Here is a 27,895-nt window from a genome sequence, read left to right as displayed (position 1 = left end):
GAGCGGAGAAGAGCACAAAATGGCTACCTGCTGCCTGCTGGGTTTTAGCTGTTTGGGGCTCTTTTTTGGCTGTTCTGGGGTCTACCAAGGCACTGTGAAGAGCCAGGCTCAGTCTACAGTACCTGGTAAGTGACTTTCTTTTAAGTTTTTTTAAAGTTTCTGACCTCCCCCCCCATAAAATGCATTAATTATTTTTCAATGCATTTCTATGGGAAATTTGGATTCAGCTTGCAAACTTTTCAACTAATTCTGGGCATCTAATAGAGAATGTATTTCCAAAGGGTGTTGCAGCAAGGAAACTAACTATGCCTCGTGACTTCTAACTGGATTACAGCACCTGCTTCCTGATTTCAGCTACTATAGTTTGTATTCAGTTTTTTTTTTGCTCGTCAAGAACATTGTTCATGGCTTTGTGTGGCCTAACCTGTTATGCCTTGCATGCTATAAACGTTCAATTATGTCAGAAAATGGAGATTTGGTCTTATGCTGAGCATGTGCTACTGCTGGTGAATGGGATCAGGTTAAGCTTTGTGTTGCTGTTCTTTTGCATAACCTAAAGTAAATAAGGAAAACCAGCTGTTAAACAGTTTAATTCCACTATTTATCCTCGACACAACTAAAAGGGACCTCTCAATGCAGTGCCAAATCAGACAAACCATTTCTAACTTAATATAGGCTTGAGCTGTAGCTGGGCAGAGTTGCACAACAATCTCATCTGCCATTGAGACATTTTCTATAAGCATGGGGAGGAGGTGGATGAAAGGAAATGTAAAATATAGGTAGAGTGGTATAGGTGTTATCACTGGCTGATAATGGTCTATATGTACTTGAATTAAATTTATGGTGCACAAATGGTACATAAACTAGAGTACACAAAGCTTTAAGTCTCTCCATTTGTTAATGACAGTGATAATCCAGATTATTATTGAATGTTGTGGCAAAAATAGGAACTACAAAATTACACAGAATTAATATTGACCATGAAGAAATTGCCAAAGATTTTCTATACCTTGGTTCAGTCATCAGTCAGAAAGGAGATTGCAACCAAGACTTGGAAGGATGGCTATGAAAGAGCTAGAGAAGATCCTTAAGTCTAAGGTTATTTCACTGGAATTCAAGGCCAAAATCATTCATACTATGGTATTCCTGATAAGAACACTGAACAGTGAACAAAGCTGAAAGGAAGGAAATTGAGTTATTGGAAATGTGGTATGAGAGGAGATTTTTATGAATACCATGCTCATTCAGAAGACAAATTAGTGGGGTTTTAGATCAAGTCAAGACTGAAATCACATTAGAGGAAACTGAGGCGATCTCACATTGGACCATATCATGAAAAAGTTAAGATTCCGAGAGGACAATAATGCTAGGAAAAAAATAGAAAGCAACAGGAAAAAAAACTAACATGAGATGTGTTGACCCAATAAAGTTTGGTTTAAGGTCTTAACAAGGCTGATAATGACATTAAAATTAAAAGTGATTTGACCCTACCTAACAGCAACAGTTCATTCTAAGACATGCTGGTTCTAATTGAATTGGACCTGGAGGAACAAAGGCAGCCAATGTAGTTGCTGCAATTATTGCTAAATATATTCTCTCCCTACTAATCAAAAAGGCAGCTGAAATAACTTTCAAGGTTAACTCTCCGTGAAGTCCTTTACATAAGTGATCCCCCCCCCCCCGGGCTTCACAGACATATGGGTATGTATATGGTAAAAATGCTTTAATCCAAAAAAAGATATCTTCTTCTGGGCGTGTGGTTGGCTACTGTGCTAACAGAAAGCTAGACTGCATGGGCTTTTAATGTGTTTCAGCATGGGTCTTCCAGGAATCCTACTGTCAGCTCCTAGACAGCATACACAATGGTTGAAAGATGCTCTTTTTATATGCTGGTGAGGATTGTACCCCTACTTGAAGAGGTATAACTTTAACCTCAAGCACAGTGGTGATCTCTCAGCGTCAGTTGCTATGTACTGTTAATTAAGGAAATGGTGTATCTGAGCCTTTATCCATCTTGTATTCACGAAGGCTTTCATGGCCGGGATCTAATGGTTGTTGTGGGTTTTTTGGGCTCTTTGGCTATGTTCTGAAGGTTGCTCTTCCTAACATTTTGCCAGTCTCTGTGGCTGGCATCTTCAGAGGACAGCACTGTCCTCTATATCACTGGTTCTTAACCTTGGGTTACTCAGGAGTTTTGGACTGCAACTCCCAGAAGCCTTCACCACCAGCTGTCCTGACTGGGGTTTCTGGGAGTTGCAGTTCAAAAGCATCCGAGTAACAAAGGTTAAGAACCACTGCTCTATATAATGAGTGCTGTCCTCTGAAGAAGCCGGCCACAGAGACTGGCGAAATGTTAGGAAGAACAACCTTCAGAACACGGCCAAAGAGCCTGAAAAACGCACAACAACCATCTTTATCCATTTTCTTTAGTGAGCCCCTTTATAAAACTTTCTTACAAAATGTTGGGACTGCCTTCAGAAAGTTCTGGATGGCCTTCACAATTTTGCAAGGATATTTGATGAGGAGAAAGGATGTCCTTCAGAGCCCCTGCAAACATTTCTAGATTGTGTTCTAAGGTTTCATTTTACCCGAATCTTATTCACAATGAAGCTTGAGGAGGGCAGGCATCGAGTTCATCTAAGCCCTCGGCATCCGCAAGGTTGATCTATCCTGTGCCCTCAGGCCATGCCTTGGAACTGTCCTCTGCTGTAACTTGGTTCGTGAAAATGTCATACGTCAGCTTGGCTGTGCTTTCAGTAAACCACTGTGTGTGTGTTTTCATGTTTCAGTATTTTAGCCTTTCTGTTTCTTATTTGACTTGCTGTCCTGAGGTACTGTCGCTCTAATATGTCCCCCCTGGTCCCCAGTCTCTAAAGCAGCAATTGTACCAAGGGCATTTGAGGAGTACTAGCAGCTGTCTAGTAACAGTGTACCAATTTAAAGTAACAATGGATCTGCCCACCAAGCTTGGGGGGTGGGTGGGAAATGACAGGCAGGATCAGTAGATGGCAGAGTCTGTGTCTCTTTCAGAAGCCCTGTGAAACATGACTTTTGAAGGGGTGGGGCGGTTAAGCTCCCTTCCCAGCTGCTCATTCACAGTTCCTTTAGATCTTTTTGTTCCCTTTCCCCTTCCCGGTACTTCGGATTGCTTGTGCCTGTGTTTGAAAGATGCACCTTGCCAAAGGTAGGGAGGCGATGCAAGAGAGGGTCTTCTCTGCTGGCAGGTTCCTGCTTTGATTTCTCTGAAGGTGCGGGAGGCAGGTTGCTCCAAGCTTTCAGAAGGAGTGGGGGGGGGGGTCAGCAGTTCCTGTCATCTCGTTTCATTCAGCACTTATCCGCTGTTTCCTCCTGTTTTGACTACAGGGACAACATGTAGCCTGTGTAGCTGTTGCCTTTTTAAGCAGGTGCCGTGTGCAGCTGTGATCAAAGGACTGAAGCTGCTCTCCATGCAAATAGCATCTTTCTGTTCTGTTCACAGCCTTGTCAGGCGATGACATCCTTTTGGCAACAGTTTTACTCTCAGCCACTTAACAGGGGGTGAGCTGAGACAGAAGAAGGGGAAGGAAAGGAAGGGCAAGTGTTCCTTTCTCACACATTCTTTGATGTCCCATTGAAATGGTAATTTCCAGTTTGGGAGGGGTGGTGGAATGTCCTTACAATGTGCGTTCTGCATGAATTGCCTGCATCACGAAGAAGTGGTCTATCTAGTGTCCAAGGCTTACGGTAGCAGCTGAAGTGGGACTCAGAAAAAAGTATCATTTAATCTAAAAGAGAGGAGTTGGTTTTACTAGCTGAAAGAGAACAGATCAACACCTGAGTTTAGTCAAATGCCTTCAAAATCCCATTGAAATACGTTTGTTAATCTACAGGTCAGTATTATGTTGGATTCTTTTCTTTCTTTTTTTTTAAGTATGGGTTTTGCTTGTCTTTGGTTTTTGTTGTTTAGGGGTTTTTTCCCCCTCAGTTACCTCTTAGGAAAGTGGTGGTGGCATCAGGAAATGGGTTGCAGATGCAGTTTAATCTCTGGTTCTTCCTGGGAAAGAAAAAATGTCAGTTATATTTCTTTAGCATATGCCCAGGAGGATACATGTCCCAGTTTTGTGTCTCGGGGGATTGGGAGGCATATAATTCTTAGTCTTGCTAGCTAATGGTTATTTAGAAGAGAACTTGTGTGGGATCAGAATTGATAAGTAGACTCTTAATGTGAAATCACAGTGGGTGGTAGGAACCTAACTCCCAATTCGTTTTGTCCAAATGGGATTTGGAGCCTATTATATCTGTTTTCAATTTTTCCTTCAGTTTAGCAAGGGACACAAACATTTTGATTTCTGTAGAGTTAGATCTGCTATAGCCACAACTGTTATTAGAGAGAGCTGTGAATTCATATTTGAGCATCTAGGGCTTAAGCTTCTGAGCAAGATATGGTATCATATCTTGTATGTGATCGCTGACTGCGAATTCCACAATAATACAGGCTGCCATTCAAATCACAGACTAGTCAAAGCCTCAGTTCTGCATACAAGTCTGCTGCCATCTCATCTGCTCCTTAGTTCTGTGCATGAATATACAATGAGAAATATTAAGCTGACCAATCTGGATGAGGTGGTAGCCTGTATTACTGTCTTGCAGCCTGTATTACTGTTGAATTTGCAGTAAGTGATCACACAGGGGCTGTTTATTGATTGATACACTCAGTGTGATCCAATTTGCATTTCAGCTCATCCCCCCCCCTCTTTCCTTCCTTCCTTTCAAATGGTGGAGGTTGTCCCTGCTACCAGTATCCCTCCTTAATCCTCCCCATTACATTCCATGTTGACTAGATTTATGACTCGTTGCTGTCATATCCAAGTGCATTCTTGAGTAGATTGAGAGGTAATCTGAAAACTAAATTTATTCCTGGAACTAGTGTTGCAATTAAATTATGTCTTATTTGTTCTCTTTTTTTTCTATTTTGTATGCTTACTGTATGACTCATCTGTTTCATTATTAATATTCTTTTTCTGCTACACTGCTGGAACATGAGGCTAGCTTTTTCTGGCTCGGAATAAGTACATGTAGTCCAACATTTAACTTCCAGCAATAGCCACCCTTTTGCCAGAAATCCATGTTGATGTTGAATGTTTTGATTGGCTGCCAGGCTTTGGATCGAGTTGATTTCTTCATTTCTTTCTTTATTTGGCCAATATCAAGCCCTTACCAAAGCTTGAGTGAAAGCTTTCGTCTTTCCAAAATGAAACAGTAGTATAGTGGAATTTCTTTTTATCACTTATCACTTTGATATCTATATGCATGACTTGTTTATATTCTGGTTGCATGTTCATTCTCAGTAAATGTGGTTTCTTTGAAAGAAACCTGGTCCAGATTATGAAAATAAATGTCACATTTCAATATTTTGCCGTGCTTACACATCTTCTGTATTTGTTTCACTTCAGATGAGTTTCTGAAGTCCCACAAATTAACTGAGGAAAAGTAAATTCTAACTTGAACTTGGTTGCTGTTGTCCTTAAAATGCAGTCGTGCCTGTAGTGGGGAACAATACAGGAAAACAAAAGTATTCCTTAATGGCTTAGAGACAGTGCCAGCTTTGGTGGAATCACAAGACTGGGACTTCAGATCTACAGTATCTACCCTGTTTCCCCAAAAATAAGACCCAACCTGAAAATAAGACCTAGTATGATTTTATAGGATGCTCGTAATATAAACCCTACCCCCAAAATAAGCCCCATTTAAGTGAAACCCCACTCTCCACCATTGTGCAGCAACCAGAAGAAGATGACATGACTGTATCTGAATAAATGTAGATTGTTGTACATGAAAAAATAAAACATCCCCTGAAGATAGGCCCTAATGCATTTTTGGAGCAAAAATTGATATAAGACCCTGTCTGATTTTCGGGGAAACACAGTACTGTATATAGATCTTAGGACTTTACAACCTCAAGCATCAAATAGGCAGATCTGGGAAGAGGATAAAAATGTGTGATGTTGATCCATCATCTAGCAGTGTATGCTGTGGGGGAAGGGGTCCTATTTTCCAGAAGCCTTTTGAGGCAACTGTGGAGAATCATCAGCCCTCGAGATGTTTTGACCTAGAACCTCAGTTGACCCCATTTAGCATGGCGAATGAATGGGAGCTGTATGTTGTAGTCCAAGACATCTGGAATTCTTAAGGAGTTCTCTTCTTGGTAAAATTGTTTCCCTCAAAATGATACTCTAAATACATGAGATTAGAACTCTCTCATACCCCACACACCTGATAGGGATTATGAGGGTTATTATCCCAAACATCTACAGGGGCTTGATATTGAAAAAGGCTGCCAGAGAATCCTTGGTTCTTATTTCCATTTAACTTCTGCAAGCCCAAGTCTCTGTTTAATGCTGAAATGCCATTCTGTACTAACCATGATAGCATAGTAGCATAATGCCTTATATGAGTAGCATGAATAAGCATTAATGTTGCAGTTTCACTCTGGCAAAACATGAAAATCGTTGTATTTAATTCACAGTCTTGGCAACCAACTGCTGCTCAAAATCTGCAATGCCCTGTGGTTTTGAATTGTGTATGAAAAACTGCATTTTGTGATGGAAAAGATACTTCTAACTAAAGTTTCAACTGCAATGTTTTATCCATGTAATATCCAAGAAGTCATGCTTCTGCACAAGGCTGTTCTGGGACTGGGACTTATACTGTGGTTCAACAGATATAGGGTAACCAGCAGTGTTACTTCTGGGCTGTTCAGATTGCCTGGCATGTACACAAGGTTGTTTGTACCAACTTTAATTTTTAGAATCTCGTTGCTGTTATGTGCTGTCAAATCATCTCTGATTCGTGTCATTCCTGTGAATGAGCACTCTCCAAAATGTCCTGTCCTCAGCCATTCTTGGCACTTGCAGACTCAATCCCATGGTCTTTTAGGGAGTCGGTCCATCTCATATTTGGTCTTCCTCTTTTCTGTCTGCCTTCTGCTTTGCCCAGTATTACTGTCTTTTCCAGGGAATCCTCTCTTCTCATGATGTGGGACAACTTCAATTTTAACATTTTTACTTCCAGAGATAGTTCAGACTGGATTTGATCTAGGACCCACTTGTCTGTCTTTCTGGCAATCCAGAGTATCTGCAAAACTCTTCTCCAGCACCACATTTCAAACAAATCATTTTTTGCCCTGTCAGCTTTCTTAACTGTCCCGCTTTCACATCTGTACATGGTGATGGAAATAGAAAAGTGTGGATGATCTTGGTCTCAGTCTCCAATGACACATCCTTACACTTGACAGTCTATTCCAGTTCCTTCATTGCTGCCCTTCCTAGTTCCAGTCTTTTGATTTCTTGGTTGCTGTCACCATTTGGATTGATGATTGAACCAAGGTACTGTATACAAAATCTCTAACCATTTCAATTTCTTCATTGTCAGCCGTCTAGAGTGGTCTAATATGACCAGATAGGCGGGATAGAAATAAAATAAATAAATAAATAAATAAATAAATTAAAGTTGGGTAGGCTTTTAGTCATGATTTCTTAACATTCAGCTGTAATCCTGCTTTTGTTCTTTTTTCACTTTCCCTATAGCAGTGGTGCCTCGATTTCAATGGCTTCCCTGTGCATTCTAACATAATGATTGCTGGTGTTGTCCAGTACTTCAGTATTTTGAAATAGAATTTTATGTTCAGCTTGTTTTAGGGCATGTTCAGCTACTGCTGATTTTTCCTTCGAGAATACAAAATCCGATGAAGTTAGGGACAATCCCCAATAAATCTATAATGCCATGTAAGATGGCAAGATATCGTTCAAGTCAGCAATACCATAGGTATCTGTGCACTCAATGGAGCCGACCTCCCATCTACCAACAACCGTTTTCCACTCTTGGATATGCATCACCAACAATTCCTGGGTTTTAGCCATCATCTGATCTTAACCTTTTTGAAGGTTACAGAGGGATGCTATCCAGAAAGTACCCATCGAAGACCAAAATACTAGTTTCTACTCCTGGGACTTCACAGTCCTCAAAAAGGATGGTGGCCTCCGCCCCATATTAGACCTACGAGACATCAACAGCTACATTCGACCCAAGCATTTTCACATGGTCACTTTGGACAGCATCATTCCTCTTCTCTGAAGAAACTACTGGTTCATTGTATTCGACCTTCAGGACGCCTACTTCCACAATTCTATACACCTGCACCGCCAGATGTATCTCCATTTTACCCTCCACAACACCATATTTCAATTCAAGGCCCTTTCCTTTGGATTGTCCACTGCACCCAGGGTTTTCACAAAGTGTCTCGCCCCAGTTGCCACTACCTATGACTCCATGTTATCATCTTCCCCTACATAGAGGATTGACTTGTAGTAGTGGATTCATACATCAAGACCAAGTGCAACGTCCTACTTACCCTCTCTACTCTGGTGGATCTAGGACTCCTGGTAAACTTTTCCAAGTCCAGACTCGAGCTGTCCCAATGCACTGACTAGGCACATGCCTAGAGTCATGCAGCCAGTGCCTTTCAAACTTATGAGAGAATCCTCAAGCTCTACAAAGCAATATGCCCATTCTGTCCTTTTGCCTCAGTGCTTTGGGAATGGTGGGTGGGGCATCCGTGCATGCGGTTTGGCATGTGTAGGGGGAGTGTGTGAAGAGGGGTGGGAGATCTGTCTCCACGGCCTAGTCCTGCCAAGACCATGGCCCAGTATTGGCCCGTGAACCAGGGATTGGGGACCCCTGCCTTATGCTACTGAGGAGGAGCGGAGGACAAGTACAAGTAGCTCCAGAGCTAATGAAGTGGTTGGGCCAAAGCCGAAAGGACGCTCAGCTGTGGACGTGCCTGGAAGTGAAAGGAAAGTCCAATGCTGTAAAGAAAAATACTGCATAGGAACCTGGAATGTAAGATCTATGAACCTTGGGAAGCTGGAGGTGGTCAAACAGGAGATGGCAAGAATAAACATTGACATCCTGGGCATCAGTGAACTAAAATGGACAGGAATGGGCGAATTCAGCTCAGATGATTATCATATCTACTACTGTGGGCAAGAATCCCGTAGAAGGAATGGAGTAGCCCTCATAGTCAACAAAAGAGTGGGAAAAGCTGTAATGGGATACAATCTCAAAAATGATAGAATGATGTCAATACGAATCCAAGGCAACCATTCAACATCACAATAATCCAAGTTTATGCACCAACCAGCATTGCTGAGGAGACTGAAATTGAACAATTTTATGAAGATTTACAACACCTTCTAGAACTGACACCAAAGAAAGATGTTCTTCTCATTCTAGGGGCCTGGAATGCTAAAGTAGGGAGCCAAGAGATAAAAGGAACAACAGGGAAGTTTGGCCTTGGAGTTCAGAACGAAGCAGGACAAAGGCTAATAGAGTTTTGTCAAGAGAATAAGCTGGTCATCACAAACACTCTTTTCCAACAACACAAGAGGCGACTCTATACATGGAAATCACCAGATGGGCAATATCGAAATCAGATTGACTATATTCTCTGCAGCCAAAGATGGAGAAGCTCTGTACAGTCAGCAAAAACAAGACCTGGAGCTGACTGCGGCTCTGATCATCAGCTTCTCATAGCAAAATTCAAGCTTAGACTGAAGAGAGTAGGAAAAACCACTGGGCCACTCAGGTATAATCTAAACCAAATCCCTTATGAATACACAGTGGAAGTAAAGAACAGATTTAAGGAACTAGATTTGGTGGGGAGAGTGCCTGAAGAACTTTGGATAGAGGCTCGTAACATTGTCCAGGAGGCAGCAACGAAAACCATTCCAAAGAAAAGGAAATGCAAGAAAGCAAAGTGGCTGTCCATTGAGGCCTTAGAAATAGCAGAGAGGAGAAGGGAAGCAAAATGCAAGGGAGATAGGGAAAGTTACAGAAAATTGAATGCAGACTTCCAAAGAATAGCAAGGAGAGACAAGAGGGCCTTCTTAAATGAACAATGCAAAGAAATAGAGGAAGATAACAGAAAAGGAAAGACCAGAGATCTGTTCAGGAAAATAGGACATATTAGAGGAACATTTTGCGCAAAGATGAACATGATAAAAGACAAAAATGGGAGGGACCTAACAGAAGCAGAAGACGTCAAGAAGAGGTGGCAAGAATACACAGAGGAATTATATCAGAAAGATTTGGATATCCCGGACAACCCAGACAATGTAGTTGCTGACCTTGAGCCAGACATCCTGGAGAGCGAAGTCAAGTGGGCCTTAGAAAGCCTGGCTAACAACAAGGCCAGTGGAGGTGATAGCATTCAAATTGAACTATTTAAAATCTTGAAAGATGATGCTGTTAAGGTGCTACATTCAATATGCCAGCAAGTTTGGAAAACTCAACAGTGGCCAGAGGATTGGAAAAGATCAGTCTACATCCCAATCCCAAAGAAAGGCAGTGCCAAAGAATGCTCCAACTACCGCACAATTGCACTCATTTCACACGCTAGCAAGGTTATGCTCAAAATCCTACAAGGTAGGCTTCAGCAGTATGTGGACCGAGAACTCCCAGAAGTACAAGCTGGATTCCGAAGAGGCAGAGGAACTTGAGACCAAATTGCTAACTTGCGCTTGATTATGGAGAAAGCCAGAGAGTTCCAGAAAAATATCTACTTCTGCTTCATTGACTATGCGAAAGCCTTTGACTGTGTCGACCACAGCAAACTATGGCAAGTTCTTAAAGAAATGGGAGTGCCTGACCACCTTATCTGTCTCCTGAGAAACTTATATGTGGGACAGGAAGCAACAGTCAGAACTGGTCATGGAACAACTGAGTGGTTCAAAATTGGGAAAGGAGTACGGCAAGGCTGTATACTGTCCCCCAGCTTATTTAACTTGTATGCAGAATACATCATGCGGAAGGCTGGACTGGAAGAAGCCCAAGCCGGAATTAAGATTGCCGGAAGAAATATCAACAACCTCCGATATGCAGATGACACCACTCTGATGGCAGAAAGTGAGGAGGAACTAAAGAACCTTGTAATGAGAGTGAAAGAGGAGAGTGCAAAAAACGGTCTGAAACTCAACATCAAAAAAACTAAGATCATGGCCACTGGTCCCATCACCTCCTGGGAAATAGAAGGGGAAGATATGGAGGCAGTGTCAAATTTTATTTTCCTGGGCTCCATGATCACTGCAGATGGAGACAGCAGCCCCGAAATTAAAAGACGCCTGCTTCTTGGGAGGAAAGCGATGACAAATCTTGACAGCATCTTGAAAAGCAGAGACATCACCTTGCCAACAAAAGTCCGAATAGTCAAAGCTATGGTTTTTCCTGTTGTGATGTATGGAAGTGAGAGCTGGACCATAAAGAAAGCAGACCGCTGAAGAATTGATGCCTTTGAATTGTGGTGCTGGAGGAGGCTCTTGAGAATCCCCTGGACTGCAAGGAGAACAAACCTATCAGTTCTAAAGGAAATCAACCCTGAGTGCTCACTGGAAGGACAGATCCTGAAGCTGAGGCTCCAGTACTTTGGCCATCTCATGAGAAGAAAAGAGTCCTTGGAAAAAACCCTGATGTTAGGAAGGTGTGACGGCAAGAGGAGAAGGGGACGACCGAGGATGAGTTGGCTGGACAGTGTCTGCGAAGCAACCAACATGAACCTGACACAGCTCCAGGAGGCAGTAGAAGACAGGAGGGCCTGGCGTGCTCTGGTCCATGGGGTCACGAAGAGTCGGACACGACTAAACGACTAAACACACACACGCCTTAGAGGGCTCAAAAACAGTCAACCTTTTCCGAAACCTCCACCTCCTCAATGGTCTCTACAGCTGGTCCTCCGTTATCTGACTCGTCCACTCTTTGAACCCCTGGCCACTACTTCCCTTAAAATTCTTTCTTTTAAGCCATCATTTCTGGTTGCTATCACCTCTGTTTGACTAGCTAGCAAATTAGCAGCACTGTGGGCTAATTACCCTTACTTGCAGTTCCACCCAGATAAGATCACCCTACATCTCAGTGTCTCCTTCTTAAGGTTGTCTTGGAATTTCACATCAACCAACCTATTGTTCTTCAGACTTTGTTCCCATCGCTGTCATCAGATTTGGAATACATGCTTCATACCCTTGATGTGAAATGCTGTATAGTATTTTATGTCTCTTGTACAGCAAATTTCCGCAAGTCTCCTCACCTATTCCTCTGTTATCAAGGACCAAACAAGAGATTTCAAGCATCTTCCCAGATGCTTTCTCACTGGACAGTTCAAACCATTAACCTAGTTTATGAGCTGGCCCATAAACCTTCACCATGCTCATTCAAAGCACACTCTACCACACTGATCTTCTGAAATTCTTTAGCTCTCTAATAGTCGGATATTTGTGACATGATTTCAGGTGCTTCCTTTCCAACTTGGACATCAGGCATTTGTTGTTGCATATAAGCTAAAGTCTTTTAGTAACACCTTGAGCATCACTTTGCTTGCATGAGAAATTGAAACAAGGATCCTAAATTACTACAGTCCCTGACATCTCCTTTCTTGAGAACTAGAATGTTGGCATTTCTTTCCAGTCTGTGGGCCATTGCTTTGTTTTCCATATTTGTTGACATACTCTTGTTAGGATTTTGACAGACTGATTTTCTGTGGCTTGAAGCAGATCTATCAATATTCCATCTACCCTGGAGATTCATTACTTCCTAGTGCTTTCATAGCAGCTTTCATTTCACTTTCTAGAACTGCAGGAGAGGAAGCCTATGGTGAAGAACCTGCAATTCTAGAAAGTGAAATGAAAGCTGCTCTGAAAGCTTTAAAATCTAGTAGAACATGTTTTTTTCCTAACCAGATATCAAAATAGTTCAAATTGTTCTGGCCATGCCCAACAATCCAAAGGGAAGGGCCTTGAATTGAAAATTCTGAAGAAATGCAGAATTTCTTAATGTCATGGTAGGATAGAAGAGAGGGAGTTAACACAAAGATGCAGTTGGCAGGCATGTGTTTAGCGTGCCATCTTTTTCAATCCAAAAACATTCAGCTTCTGTATCACAAACAGCTGTGATGGCTTTCATAATGCATGAAGTCCTGAGCCATTGTGTGCATTTATTCTTCATGCTGCTCATTGGATCAGAGTACAAATAAGCTTTGTTACCTTTGCCACCTTGGCCTTCATCTTTTTAAATTAAGTCTATTTTGCTTGTTAGCCAAGGCCACTTATCCTCTCATACTCAATAATCTCCTCCTCTTTTTATCTTCAACCAAAGCTTTACAGTGGGGTCTTGACTTGAGAACTTAATCCGTATTGGAAGGCGGTTCTCAAGTCAAAAAGTCTGTAAGTCAAGTCTCCATTGACCTACAGTGCATTGAAAACCGATTAATCCCGTAACAGGCTGTTTTTGTTCCATTTTGTTTTTTTTCTGGTCTGTAAGTCAAATCTCAGTCTGCAAGTCAAACCTAAATTTTGCGGCCAGAGAAGTCTGTAACTCAAAAAGTCTGTAAGTCAAGCCGTCTGTAAGTCAAGGGTCCACTGTATAGTCCTTCTATCTCACCCCCACGTCTTTTGTAATTTCGCTCTATTAAGGTCAATAGGACTTTTTTGTTTTTCATTGACTTCTATAGTACTTGGATTGCTCCTTGCACTCTGCTTTATGTGAATTACTTACGCATACCCTGTATTTGTGACACAGCTGTGGGTATATGAAATAATTTATTCAACTCTTCAAAAAACCCTGCAGATTATTAATGTGGGATATAGTGTTTTTGTATCCAAGAAATAGTCCAGTATTGCTGCATAATATCATGCTTGTAATTGCCAGCAAGGAAAAGGATGCCAGACTTTACATAGCAGAAGTCAGCCTGAATGTTGGCAACACCCATCTCAGCAGTCAGGCCCCTGAAGAAGGCTTAAAGTGCAATTGCCGAAACGCGTTGGGCTTATCTTTGAATAAAGTATTGATACCTATTTTTAAATCCTTGGACCACCATCTCTCTTTCCTTGACAGCTTCAGTTAATGTACCAGTCCTTTTTGTTCTTTTTTTTCTACGCATGTACCTGAAGAATGCTTTTCATTGCTTTTAGGATCTCTTGGTATCCTCAGCTCATTCTCAACTTTTGTCTTTCTAACGCCACCCCTGCAATTCTTTGCTACTCTTCCTTCGGAGCCCAGCCTTCCTTCCACTTCCTGCGCGTTCCCTCTCTCTCTACAGTTCCTCTTAGAGCCACATTGATGTTTTTTGCTGCCTTCTACCTTTTTTCCTTGTTCGAATTGTTTTAGAATTTCATGTTTAAGAAACTCCCACCCATTTTGGACTCCTTTTTTTTTGTAAGGTTCTGCCATGGAACCTTACCTATCTGTGATTCTGGGTTTATTAAAACTGGCTTTTCTAAAGTCTAGCAAACATGTGCAGCTAAACCCTGTTTTTGCTTCTTTTGAAGTCAAGAACTCAAGTAGATCATGGCTATTGTCCCCCAGAGTACCCCTTACTGCCACTTCATTTACCAACTCAACTGTATTAGTTAGAATCAAGTAAAAGATAGCGGCTACTCTAGTTTCTTTGTTCACATTTTGTAAGAGAAAATGAGCCAGGAAGTTCTTGGAAGGTCCATATTTCGTAGAATTTGCCTCCCAGGAGATATCAGGATAATTAAAATCTCCCATTTCTACTTACATTGTTGCTTTGAAATTCTTTGAATTTGTTCAGAGCTATTGCAGACAAAAGTAGAATGACCATGATAAAATCCCACTTCCTCTAGGAAAGGCAGATGGATGGGTGGATGGATCCAATGAATGAATGTGTTGCCTTTTCACCCTCCTTTCTCTCCATTGAACAAAGTACACTTGGAAGAAATGATGGTCAGATTAAATGTCACCATAAAACCCTGAAAAAGGGGTACCACAAGTCAGAATTGACTTGACAGTTCATGATTATTATCATTATCTATTTATACTCCTTTCAAAAATGTGTGTGTTCAGTTACAGCTGTGGGCTTTCTGCTTTATTGCTTCTCCCCTTACAAGACCTCTTCTGTACAATTGGGAATGGGCCGTATTGTTGTTTTGACAGTTCATAACCGCCAAAAGAGTTTTTACAGCTACTACGTTGCTTGTTATCCTGCCCTGTTAGAAAATGCCATTTGCCCTCAAATGTGCTACCATTTTAACTCTAGTTCTCTGTCCACACACAGTACTACTTGCTATGATCTGATGTGGTCATAAATGGCTTTAAAGCTACACTATCCAGAGCTTAAGTGTAACAGATGGGCTATTTATTATACCTGTCTGTCAGTCAGTCAAATTTGTATGTTTGTCAAAAACACACACAAGCTACTTTTATATGTTAAATACCTGAAGAATTTCTTGCTGCTCTTGCATTATCTTCCATAGAAGGGGACTGGTGTTCTCTTTTGTTAATTTTGATATCTTACATAGAAATGCAAGAAGGTGAGTAGGACCATTTGAGAGAGGTGCTGTTTGTTCCTGGTGTTGAATATGTTGGAGCTTTACACCACTTGAGTTGCAGCCTTTTCAACACTTTCCAGTTGAGTAGCTTCATGTTGAGGCTCGTTGTGTGAGAAGAGCTCTCCAGGGAATGGCCTTGATACAAAAGGCTAGGAGTAGTGTGTTGGGCAAGTCACTCACTGCTTGATCTCTTCAGTAGTATCTGACAGGTGTTTCAGAGAAGTTCTGAGTCCAGACAGCTGAAGAAAGGGAGAAGTGGGTGACAGTCAGGCTTATTCAAACAGCCTGTTGCATTCCAGTAGGTTTCTTGCTTTCTGTTCTGATTGAGTTTTAAACATTAGGAATAGTCCCTAAATACACTTTTCAGTGGCGTTTTTTGTCATTTGGTCTTACACAGAAGCTGTAGTGCTGTTTGAATACAGGTGTGATTGTAGTGGTTAAAATGAAGTTTCTCTTTATTTTAGGTTTCTCAGAAACAAGCAAAAAACAGTCACATGTGTCAGTAGAAACTTAGGGCTTGTCTACACTGGCTCTTGGAGCAGGCTGATGCAGGTTAAATAGGATCACCTGCTTTTGGGTGGAGGTGCAGTATGGCATTTGATGTGATCTTCGATCAAAATGTTGGAGTTCAAGCAACCTATTTGGTCTGGCTTCTTCTGATACTGTGAAGTGGCTTAATAAAGCAAGCCATTTCAGGATATCGGTAAATTGAGCACTTCCTTGGTGGAGGGGGCAGGGAAAGTGACTTGTTTAAAAGACTTGGGTAAAGTGTCATTAAGGTACTGCATCACTTTACAAAAAAAGAAAAAATATTTTCTTTAGTTTGTCTGAAGAGTCAAGTGAGAAATTGCTCACTTTTTCTTAACCAAAGTTCAATTTACTGATATCCTGAATCGGCTTGCTTATTAAGCCACTTCGTGATACCGGAAATTCCAGTCAGAAGGAGCCTTGGCAGCTGGGAAGCCATGCTAGAAACCAACAAAAAAACAGAGCAATCCTACCTGTACCAAAAAAGTAAACGCCCCTAACAAGGTCTTAGAAAGGTGCAGACAAGACTGTTTTGGGGATGGTCTGGTTTGCTGCAACAATTACATCATGTGATCGCTATTAAAAAAGAGCAAACCAAACCATCCCTGCAGCAGATAAACAATGGACAAGTGCCCATCTGATTGATCCCTTAGAACTGACACATCAATAGAAACGTACTTTTGAGGGGAAATGTTTTTTTTAATTTCACCATTCTTCCAGAAAATTCACGTCTGTGTATAATGTCTGTTTTGCCATGTTGTCTCACAACAGTATTTTAGAAACCACCGCTTTCTTCTAGTATGGTAATGTTTCAGTCAACAATTACTGTACATTGGATTGCTTGATACTCAACTTCCTAATTTTCGAGAAATAAAATTGTAACTGTACAAGGCCTGCAGGGGTAGTGTCTTCATGAATTTTAAGCATCTGAATGGCATGGAGGGCTTCTGCTTGTACCAGAGGCTATGCTTTACAGACCATCCTGCAGCATATGAAGATTGCAGTAGTGGAGAGGGTGATGTTGCCTTGTTCCCTTTCATTTTTTGGAAGTAGCTTTGTGATGCATGGGAAGGCTTTTCTGTCGCAAATGGCCCTGCCCTGTTAATGATACTGAGAACAGGAATGGAATGGAATCAGGGTTTTTCTGGTTGATTGCTATGCTGTCATCTGCTTTAGACCAAGCATCATACACTGAGAAAACATTGCATGGCTACACTCAACATATCGAACAGATGCAGGAGCTTTTCTTTCCAAGGTTCTGCAGCCATGATATTTACACAGTCACTTAGCTAAAGCTCCAATTATAAGACCAGTTGGATTCAGATGATGTATAATTTGTGTACACAGTGCCATGAAGGATTAATCTAGCCATTAGACTAAGTTCCTGTTGAGTCTAGCTAATCACTGTGGGGCGCATTGCATTGCACATGTTCAAAAAGGAACCGGAGCTGGTTTTCAGTACAGACAAAGTATGTAGGTCTTCATATTACTGGGATTCTGATGGGTCATATCACAGAACAGAGGATATAATAAGCTGTTAATTTCTGAATTCTGAATGAAAGAGTCCATCCACTTTGTTATTATCTGTTAAGAGTTTTCTCATAAAGCAAGCTGCACCGTTCCAGGGCGTCCCAGAAGAAGGGAATGATAAACCATATCTGAGTGCTCTCTAACTGGAAAACCCCGAAAAGAGTCACCATAAGTCAGAATTGACTTGGTGGTACATGATTGAAACATGTAACATATTTTAAATTCTCAGTAAATGTATGTGTATGGTTGAAGACACATATAATTTTAAAAGCCTGCGAATGACTGATCGTGAGATGCTTATTAGAAATAGCCTTGTAACTGTAATGAGGGACTTTCTCAGCTCAGACTTGCATTGTTATAATAATTGTTGAAGATCTGGTTCCCCATGAGCCAGTTTTCAAGCCCTTTGCCTTCAGAGAACAAACACTTCCGTTTTGAATAATGATGGATTTCTTACAGTTATAGGTAAAGGTTAATTTGTTTCTTTCTAAAGCACTTGACATAAAATGCTGCTGTTCCTTTATGGGGTCTTCCCCCCCCCCCCCCCATGCTTACACCAGCAGAAATGTATGCTTCAGTATTTGCCACACTGTTGACCCTGGTTGCTTCTGTGAGGCAGCAACTCTTGCAGCTTTCCATCTGTAGTATATTTCTTTCTTTGTTGAAGCTTAACTGAGGCTTTATTGTATTTTAGTCCTGCACCTCCTGTAGTTGAATTATGTCAGTTTTTAGTCATTTATCTGCAGTATCTCCCTTGATTTATATTGAAATTTGATGTCCAGGATGTATGATCTTTAACACCCTGATATTTGGATTTTTGGTACATTAGTGCAGATGTCCTCTTTGGCTCTATCTGGATGTAAAAATCAGCTTTAATAATGGCATAATTGGCCATTATTAAATGTGCTCTTTCTAGAGGGGTTTCTTGAATTGCATTGAGATATGCCCAGCGGTCATGTCTGCAAGAACTGTTTTGTAGGACTTTTAATAGTTATCCAGACATAAATTTTGATAAAGAAATACAAAGGGAGGAGATGTGAGCATGCCATGTTTTTCTCTAACATGAGGGAAAAAGTGAAATCCTATGTATTGCTGTACAGGAGCTCTTCAGTAGTTTTCTGTCTAGATATGTTAAACTAAGGCTGCGGTCAGATTTTCAAAATGTTTCTGAGTTACTCCTTGTGAATTTTGACACTCTCTTATGGGGGGGAGGGTTTCAGATGACACAGCCATTACCGATTCTTTTGTTCCCCCTCTGTGCTGTTTCCACATCAAATCCAGCCTGCTGGGAGGCTACGGCTATTTTTGTTCCACATTTCATCTCACATTACTACCTGCATTCTATGAAGTGTGTACTCCTAATTTGATACATTTCCTATACAACTGGTGTGCGGGGGCGGTGGTGATTTTTTCCCCTCTGGCCCGGCGGGGGGGAGGCAGGGTGAGCTTCCAAAGGGTCCTAGGATGTGTTCCAGGACCCTTTAGAGACTCACAAGGACCCTTTAGAGACTCACCCTGCCCCCCTGGAGGCCAGAGGGGGCGAAATCGCCACCTTCTGGGACTCTTTTGAGGCTTGCGAAGCTTCAGAAGAGTCTCAGAAGGTGGCGATTTCACCCCCTCTGACACCCGGGGGGGGGGGAGGGTGAGTTTCTAAAGGGTCCTGGAACAAACCCTAGGACCCTTTAGAGGCTCACCCTGCCCCCCCCCCCGGGCCAGAGGGGGTGAAATCGCCACCTTCTGGGACTCTTTTGAGGCTTGGGAAGCTTCAGAAGAGTCCCAGAAGGTGGCGATTTTGCCCCCTCTGGCCTCCAAGGGGGGGACTGGGTGAGCCTCCAAAGGGTCCTAGGGTGTGTTCCATAAGATGAACCTCTCCATAAGGCTCACCAATTTTTAGGAGAAGAAAACAGATTATTTTTTCCTGTTTTCTTCTCCTAAAAATTTGGTGCGTCTTATGGAGCGAAAAATGTAGGTAAATGGTGTGTTTGCATGCTTGTCAAATAGGGCTTGATGTACTTGAGGATTGCAAAGGGAAAGGGAGAAGGGAGTCTGTGGGAAAGTTGAAAGAGGAAGTTGAAAGCTATCTGAGACGTAGAGGGGATAGGTATGTATAGTAGTAGGACACTCCCACAAAGTCCTCCAGAAATGGCCGGAAGGAAGTATGTGGAGCATCAGTCCCCCTACTGTAGTGGTTCCCAAAATTTTTCCACTTGCGTGTCCCCTGAGTAGCCACGGAGAAGGGTGTTTGGCAAGGGGTCCAGGACAGAACAGGAAACAAAGAAGCACGAAGCAGCTCAGCGAAAAAACAAAGAACACCTCCACTGTTGCTCGTGGCTGGCTTGGCAGTGCCCCAAGGAGCCACAAGAGACCAGCAAGGGCATTTTGCTGACACAGAAATGTACCTAGATAAGTTTTTTTAAAGAAGGAGGGAAGAGAAAAAAGAGGAAGAGAATATATCCCACTTGAGGGGTGTTCACAAATGTTCCACATCTAATTTATCCTTAAAAAGGCAGAACAGGTTAGAAAGGTATGAACCACTATTACAAGATATATGGCACGTGACCACAACACATGACTACACAGGAACCAGGAGACGTAAGAAAGAAGGGGGGCATTTCTCTAGTCTGACTGCAGCCGAAGTTGCATTTATTTCTTGGGGTGGGAGGATGGAATTGTGCTACATCAGAACAGCCACCAGTTATGAAATTTTGTGAATATCCCCAAAGAGTTATTGGTATTTTATTTGGGAATATTGATCTAGTTTGCTTATGTTGTCTTTCCCCATTTCGGAGTGTTAAAAAGGTATACAATTGTTTCCAGTAGCATTTCCCTTTTAAACTAAAGAACACTGGATATGTTTTATGTTTCTCTAACAATTTGATTTGCTGATTTACATATAGACATGATGATTAGCAGCAGCCAAGCATCAGGATGCACTAGTAACTATGTTAAGTCAGCCTTTCAACTCTTAAGTACATTGGAGTGCAGCAGATACCAAAACTATATTCTCAAGAACTATCTTAAGAAACATATGGCAGGCCAAGCCAGTGGTTATACATCTTACGTTACCTTTGTGGGGAAGTAGCCTCTGTATATGTTTTAACTCTCTTGGAAAAAAGAAATTAAACCCTCAATGTAGAGTTTGACCAAAGATCAGGAGTGTGTGGTATTCTGGAGTGTGTGGTATTCACCAAAACCTATCAAAGTTCTCAGGTGACGTTTCAGGGATTTCACCTGTTCTTTGCCAAGGTTCTCTCTACAGGGACAGCCATTAAATATGGAGATGGACATATGGAGCTTTTGAACACAATGGCAACTGCAAATCATTCAAGCTGCAAAGCATTCACTAGGGTCTATAGAAAGTCACTCTCAATAATCACCAGTCCCCTAATTCTGTGGTACATACAAACTGAGCAACAAAGCCTGACTTGATTTTGGTTGGAAAAGAGATACCATCAAATCCACACACATTCGAAAAGAGGGAAAAATCTGGATTTACAAATTGATTACCTTAATACCTCATGGCCTGAACCTAGAGGACAACCCATAACATCATTCATCTGCTTTGGAATATCTTGTCCTCTAATTTTTGTAACTGCTAACTGGAAAACAGCACACTTTTACCGGTGTGCATATGACCCCAAGCAGTTTTCCTAAGGGAAAAGAAGGGCATGCAGCAAAGCATGGGGACATAGGAACCTTGTTAAACGTGCCCTGAAGTCTGAAAGCTCTTCAGATAAGTATTTAATTTACAGTGATTAAAGTCACTCATTTTAATTCTCCCATGTGATTAATTGAGTCTTGTGATTACATTAAGGTGTGCTCAGACATTAAGTACATTTGTAGTAATGATAGCTTATTATTATGCCAAGAGTGATCCTACATAAACAAGCATAATAAGGCTTTTTCAAAGTGTTGTGCATGGTAATTATCAGTTGTCGTAGTGCCAAATGCTTAAGGAAAATGTTTAATTGAAAGCTAAATTGATCGTATGCGTATTTTTTTAGTTAACACACAGCTTCAGGGAACAGACAAAGCAATTCAGGCAGCTTCTCAGAAGTTGCCCACCTACTTTGAGGAGCAACTTACAGTGAGTGCCACATTACTGTAGGAAGGCCTGATCATCACCATTGTTTCCTGTTAAATTTTACCCAACCAGTTCTTAGCCCACCATTATTTTCAGAAAGCGTGGAAAAATTGGGGGTGAAAAGAATTTTGAAATACCTTTCCTTTTGTACAGTTCGACTACATTTCAGCTAGGGAAGTGGAGCTGATTTTAAGACAGTATTTGTCACTTCTGCACAGGATTCCACAAGATTCTTCTGGAGAAATGCATGCAGAAGTCCAAAACATGCAACATTTTCATGCAACATTTTCTCCAATGTCATAGGTATTTTCGCCACCAGGAAAAGTACTTTGGCCATCTCATGAGAAGAAAAAAGTCCTTGGAAAAAACCCTGATGTTAGGAAGGTGTGATGGCAAGAGGAGAAGGGGACGACCGAGGATGAGATGTCTGGACAGTGTCTGCGAAGCAACCAACATGAACCTGACACAACTCCGGGAGGCAGTAGAAGACAGGAGGGCCTGGCGTGCTCTGGTCCATGGGGTCACGAAGAGTCGGACACGACTAAACGACTAAACACACACACACACACACACACACACACACACACACATGAGATGGCCAAAGTATTGGAGCCTCAGCTTCAGGATCTGCCCTTCCAGTGAGCACTTAGGGTTGATTTCCTTTAGAATGGATAGGTTTGTTTTCCTTGCAGTCCAGGGGACTCTCAAGATCCTCCTCCAGCACCACAGTTCAAAAGCATCAATTCTTCGGTGATCAGCTTTCTTTATGGTCCAGCTCTCACTTCCATATGTCACTACAGGAAAAACGATAGCTTTGACTATGCGGACATTTGTCGACAAGGTGATGTCTCTGCTTTTTAAGATGCTGTCAAGGTTTGTCATTGCTTTCCTCCCAAGAAGCAGGCGTCTTAATTTCAGGGCTGCTGTCTCCATCTGCAGTGATCATGGAGCCCAAGAAAGTAAAATCTGTCACTACCTCCATATCTTCCCCTTCTATTTGCCAGGACGTGATAGGACCAGTGGCCATGATCTTAGTTTTTTTGATGTTGAGTTTCAGACCATTTTTTGCACTCTCCTCTTTCACCCTCATTACAAGTTTCCTTAATTCCTCATCACTTTCTGCATATCGGAGGTTGTTGATATTTCTTCCGGCAATCTTAATTCCGGTTTGGGATTTCTCCAGTCTAGCATTTTGCATGATGTATTCTGCATATAGGTTAAATAAGCATTGAGACAATATACAGCCTTGTCGTACTCCTTTCCCAATTTTGAACCAATCAGTTGTTCCATATCCAGTTCTAACGGTTGCTTCCTGTCCCTCGTATAGGTTTCTCAGGAGATAGATAAAGTAGTGAGTCACTCCCATTTCTTTAAGGACTTGCCATAGTTTGTTGTGGTCCACACAGTCAAAGGCTTTTGCATAGTCAATGAAGCAGAAGTAGATGTTTTTCTGGAACTCTCTGGCTTTCTCTATAATACAGCATATGTTAGCAATTTGGTCTGTGGTTCCTCTGCCTCTTCGGAATGCAGCTTGTACTTCTGGGAGTTCTCGGTCCACATACTGCTGAAGCCTACCTTGGAGGATTTTAAGCATAACCTTGCTAGTGTGTGAAATGAGTGCAATTGTACGGTAGTTGGATCATTCTTTGGCACTGCCCTTCTTAGAGATTGGGATGTAAGCTGATCTTTTCTAGTCCTCTGGCCACTATTGAGTTTTCCAAACTTGCTGGCATATTGAATGTAGCACCTTAACAGCGTCATCTTTTAAGATTTTAAATAGTTCAACTGGAATGCCATCACCTCCACTGGCCTTGTTGTTAGCCAGGCTTTCTAAGGCCCACTTGACTTCACTCTCCAGGATGTCTGGCTCAAGGTCTGCAACCACATTATCTGGGTTGTCTGGGATATCCAAATCTTTCTGGTATTATTCCTCTGTGTATTCTTGCCACCTCTTCTTGATGTCTTCTGCTTCTGTTAGGTCCCTACCATTTTTGTCCTTTATCATGTCCATCTTTGCACAAAATGTTCCTCTAATATCCCCAATTTTCCTGAACAGATCTCTGATTTTTCCTTTTCTATTACTTTCCTCTATTTCTTTGCATTGTTCATTTAAGAAGGCCCTCTTGTCTCTCCTTGCTATTCTTTGGAAGTCTGCATTCAGTTTTCTGTAACTTTCCCTATCTCCCTTACATTTTGTTTCCCTTCTCCTCTCTGCTATTTCTAAGGCCTCGTTGGACAGCCACTTTGCTTTCTTGCATTTCCTTTTCTTTGGGATGGTTTTTGTTGCTGCCTCCTGGACAGTGTTACGAGCTTCTATCCAAAGTTCTTCAGGCACTCTCTCCACCAAATCGAGTTCCTTAAATCTGTTCTTCACTTCCACTGTGTATTCATAAGGGATTTGCTTTAGATTATACCTGAGTGGCCCAGGGACGTGGTGGCGCTGTGGGCTAAACCGCAGAAGCCTGTGCTGCAGGGTCAGAAGATCCGGCAGTCGTAAGATCGAATCCACGCAACGGAATGAGCACCTGTCGCTTGTCCCAGCTCCTGCCAACCTAGCGGTTCGAAAGCATGCAAATGCGAGTAGATAAATAGGGACCACCTCGGTGGGAAGGTAAACAGCGTTCCGTGTCTAAATCACACTGGCCATGTGACCATGGAAAGATTGTCTTCGGACAAAACGCTGGCTCTATGGCTTGAAGAGCGGGATGAGCGCCGCCCCCTAGAGTCGGACACGACTGGACAAAAATTGTCAAGGGGAACCTTTACCTTTACCTTTATACCTGAGTGGCCCAGTGGTTTTTCCTACTCTCTTCAGTTTAAGCTTGAATTTTGCTATGAGAAACTTATGATCAGAGCCACAATCAGCTCCAGGTCTTGATTTTGCTGACTGTATAGAGCTTCTTCATCTTTGGCTGCAGAGAATATAATCAATTTGATTTTGCTATTGCCCATCTGGTGATGTCCATGTGTAGAATCGCCTCTTGTGTTGTTGGAAAAGAGTGTTTGTGATGACCAGCCTGTTCTCTTGACAAAACTCTATTATCTGTTGCCCTGCTTCGTTTTGAACTCCCAGGCCAAACTTTCCTGTAGTTCCTTTTATCTCTTGTCTCCCGACTGTAGCATTCCAATCCCCTATAATGAGAAGAACATCTTTTTTTGGTGTCACTTCTAGAAGGTGTTGTAAATCTTCATAAAACTGTTCAATTTCAGTCTCCTCAGCATTGGTGATTGGATCATAAACTTGGATGACTGTGATGTTGAAGGGTCTGCCTTGGATTCATATTGACATTCTTGGCAAAGATACTGGAGTGGCTTGCCAATTCCTACTCCAGGTGGATTGCGTTTCGTTGGAACTCTCCACTATGACCTGTCCGTCTTGAGTGTCCCTGCACGACATAGCCCATAGCTTCCCTGTGTTACTCAAGCCCCTTCGCCACAAGAAGGCAGCAATCCGTGAAGGAGGTATGTTGGAGAGCACCAGGGAAATAACACCTCAGTAGGGCTTATACTTGACTATGATGTTGGAAAGAGTGAAGGCGAGAGCAGAAGGGGACGACGGAGGACGAGATGATTGGACAGTATCATCAAAGCTACCAACATGAATTTGACCCAACTCTGGGAGGCAGTGGAAGACAGGAGGGCCTGGCCTACTCTGGTCCTTGGGGTCACGAAGAGTCGGACATGACTTAACGACAAAACGGCAACAACATGTCTTGACTTTCATGTCTCTCCATGTCATGAGTCTAGCTTGTTCTGTGCAAAGTAAGTACCCAACATTTAATAGATATTTAAAATGCCTGATATTTAATAAATAATGATGTGCTGCCAAGTTGATTCCTACTTATGGCAACTTATGGATCAGCCAAGCAGGTCAAGTCAGTGGAGAACTGGAATTGAAAATGAGCCACTGAAAACAAAGGGGTGTGAAGAAACCAGGAGGAAGAAGAGAAGAGGAGCCAAAGAGCTTAGGTCAGATGGAACGTGCGAGGCAGACTTAAGGCCAGAGAAGCAACAAAAAACTGACATCACTTGTAGCTGCGGCTGAGGAATAACTGTGGAAGATAAGGGAGCTCTCCAAGCACCTTCAGAAGCAGAGGAAGTCCAAAGTGGCAGATCTTGACAGAAGTATAAAAAATTAGTTGCTAGACTAGACTGAAGAGTTCAGAAAAAGTTCAGAAGAGCTGCTGCAAAGGTTTAACACATAATGAAGACTATTATCAAACCTTCAGAATACAAAACGTGAGCTAATTGATTTGGATCCTGATAGTGGAACTGGCAAGTGATTTGATAGGGACTTCAACCTACTTAGCTGTTTTCATAAATAACATAAAAGACTAGTCACAACTTTTTACTGATTTTTAAAAGAAAGTTTACTAAGCTTGCTACTCACTGCCCAGACTTTTCCTTTATTTTATCCATTTATACAGCAGGTACCAGAACTAAATCAAGTAATTAATTAGGTTATAGATTATGTTGTGGCAGTGGGATTTTGATGATAGCATGTAATGTTAGGAATAACTGGTAACTGTGTTACATACACACCATCTCCACATTGTGATGATGCAGTGGTGGGATCATAATACTAGAAATATTTTTGCACTTATGGACATAAGGTCCTCTGTGAAATTCCGATGTCATTGGCAGTAGAATAATTACAGACTATGACACTGGTGGCAGCACAAGGAAAATGAATTAATAAAAGATCTTGACAGCTTGACAATATATCAACCAGTCCCTACTACGAAATAAAGTAGGCTAGGCATTCAGAGCTGTCATAACCTGTTGAGAGCATAGGCATTCAGTGCTAGAACGGGAAGAGAGCCTCTTTCAGTGGCCCCTGTATCTGGCAACCATCTGTGTATCCCTGCATGTCAAAAACAGAACAGAACAGAACAGCTAGCATATTAGGAAACAGCTAGTTTATAGCTGTTCTCCCTGATGTACTAGTATTATATGTGTAGAGAGATTTAAAAGCAAATGCACAGAAGAGCATTCAGAATCAAACTCTGATCAGATATGTACATTATCATTGTCGACACTGCTCTGTAATTGCACAGGATATTTTTTTAAATGTACTTTTAAGTTGTTCCATTATATTTTTCTTTGAAAAATATATATATTTGCTTGGAATAAAATTAGAAAGGAAAAGAGTAATGTCCTGAAGGCAAGAAATTAGCAGAGCGTATTAAAATTGCACGACAACTCAATTGGGCAGCAGTATCAGTTATTCCAGTGTATCCTTAACTGAATGAAACAGTCTTTCCATTGCATTCAAAAATAATTGTGAAGAATATCACTGTTTTGTGTCAGAAAAAAATAAAACAAAAATTAAAAAGTAAAGAAGACAAAAATGTTGTGGTGCCTTAAAGCATAACTGCTATACTTTTATGTGAGCTTTCGTGGACATGTCCACTTCTTCAGACCTGAGAGTGGGGCTGCATTTATATTGCTATACATGGCCCCCAAATAAAGAGACTGATTGATTCCTGGGCACAAGTGGTTGATGATGTGCATTTCACACCTGGCAGTAGTAATTAAGAATCCTGTTGATATTCAGTTCCCCTTCCAGGAAGCATTGTTCAGTAAATAATGACAACGGTTGGTTCCTTAATTAATCCCAGGCTGTAGATAACAAAGGGAAACAATATGGTAATGACTATCATAATCTCTGATGGGGCATGTGAAAGTAGCACTGGGTAGTTAGTGTTTTGCTGTTTCTTTTCTATATTGGTCTGCTAGTTTAGAAGTATCCACTTTGCAATGCTTTATGTATGTGTCCACAGACAAATAACTACAGGTTTAGTCTAAAGGAGAAGAGGCCATAAAGTAGAGGATGCATGCAGCCTGTGATCTTCACATATGCTGTGTGCATTGTGTTCCTGTCTTCTCCATTCTCCTCCCCATCCACATTACTGCTTCTGTGCCAGTAATGGAGATACCAAAGCAGCAGCGCCCCTCAGGATCACTAGGATGGGAAAGAGACTCAAGCCTCTTCCTTATCCCTTGGCAACCACAACACCGCTTACATCATTGCCTCTGCGCTGCTGATATTGACATGGAAGCAGCAGAATTCATCGTGGTGGTGGAAGAAAGAAAATTCACTTCATGCACCAGACTTGCTGGGTAATACTGAAATGAGGGCATAGTTCAAGCCCTCCCCTGATTTCAATTTGTGGGAGGGCTGTTTGCCAGCCGTGGATGTTTGCCTTGGGGCCAAAACATTTGACTGTCTGCTCTCCTTAGATATTATGTCATTGTGAATGGTTGAGGCCCTTGTTGCCTTGCATGCTGCTAAAACATGTCATTTGATCCAGTCTGAAAGAAGGTATAACTGGGTAATCTCTGTGCCAAAAAGACAGTTTGCTGGGTTCACACACCA

General features: G+C 41.8%; 1 protein-coding gene across 2 annotated transcripts in view; it reads left to right on the top strand.

Annotated features, from left to right (window-relative positions):
• SHQ1 (SHQ1, H/ACA ribonucleoprotein assembly factor) overlaps window positions 1-27,895 on the top strand; it is a 115,907-nt gene that overhangs the window by 69,897 nt on the left and 18,115 nt on the right. The window lies entirely within an intron of this gene.

Source organism: Pogona vitticeps, chromosome 2 (assembly GCF_051106095.1).
Source record: "Pogona vitticeps strain Pit_001003342236 chromosome 2, PviZW2.1, whole genome shotgun sequence".
Classification (NCBI taxonomy): domain Eukaryota; kingdom Metazoa; phylum Chordata; class Lepidosauria; order Squamata; family Agamidae; genus Pogona; species Pogona vitticeps.
The sequence above is the reverse complement of the archived record's forward strand: the minus strand, read 5'-3'. Positions and strand labels throughout refer to the sequence as shown.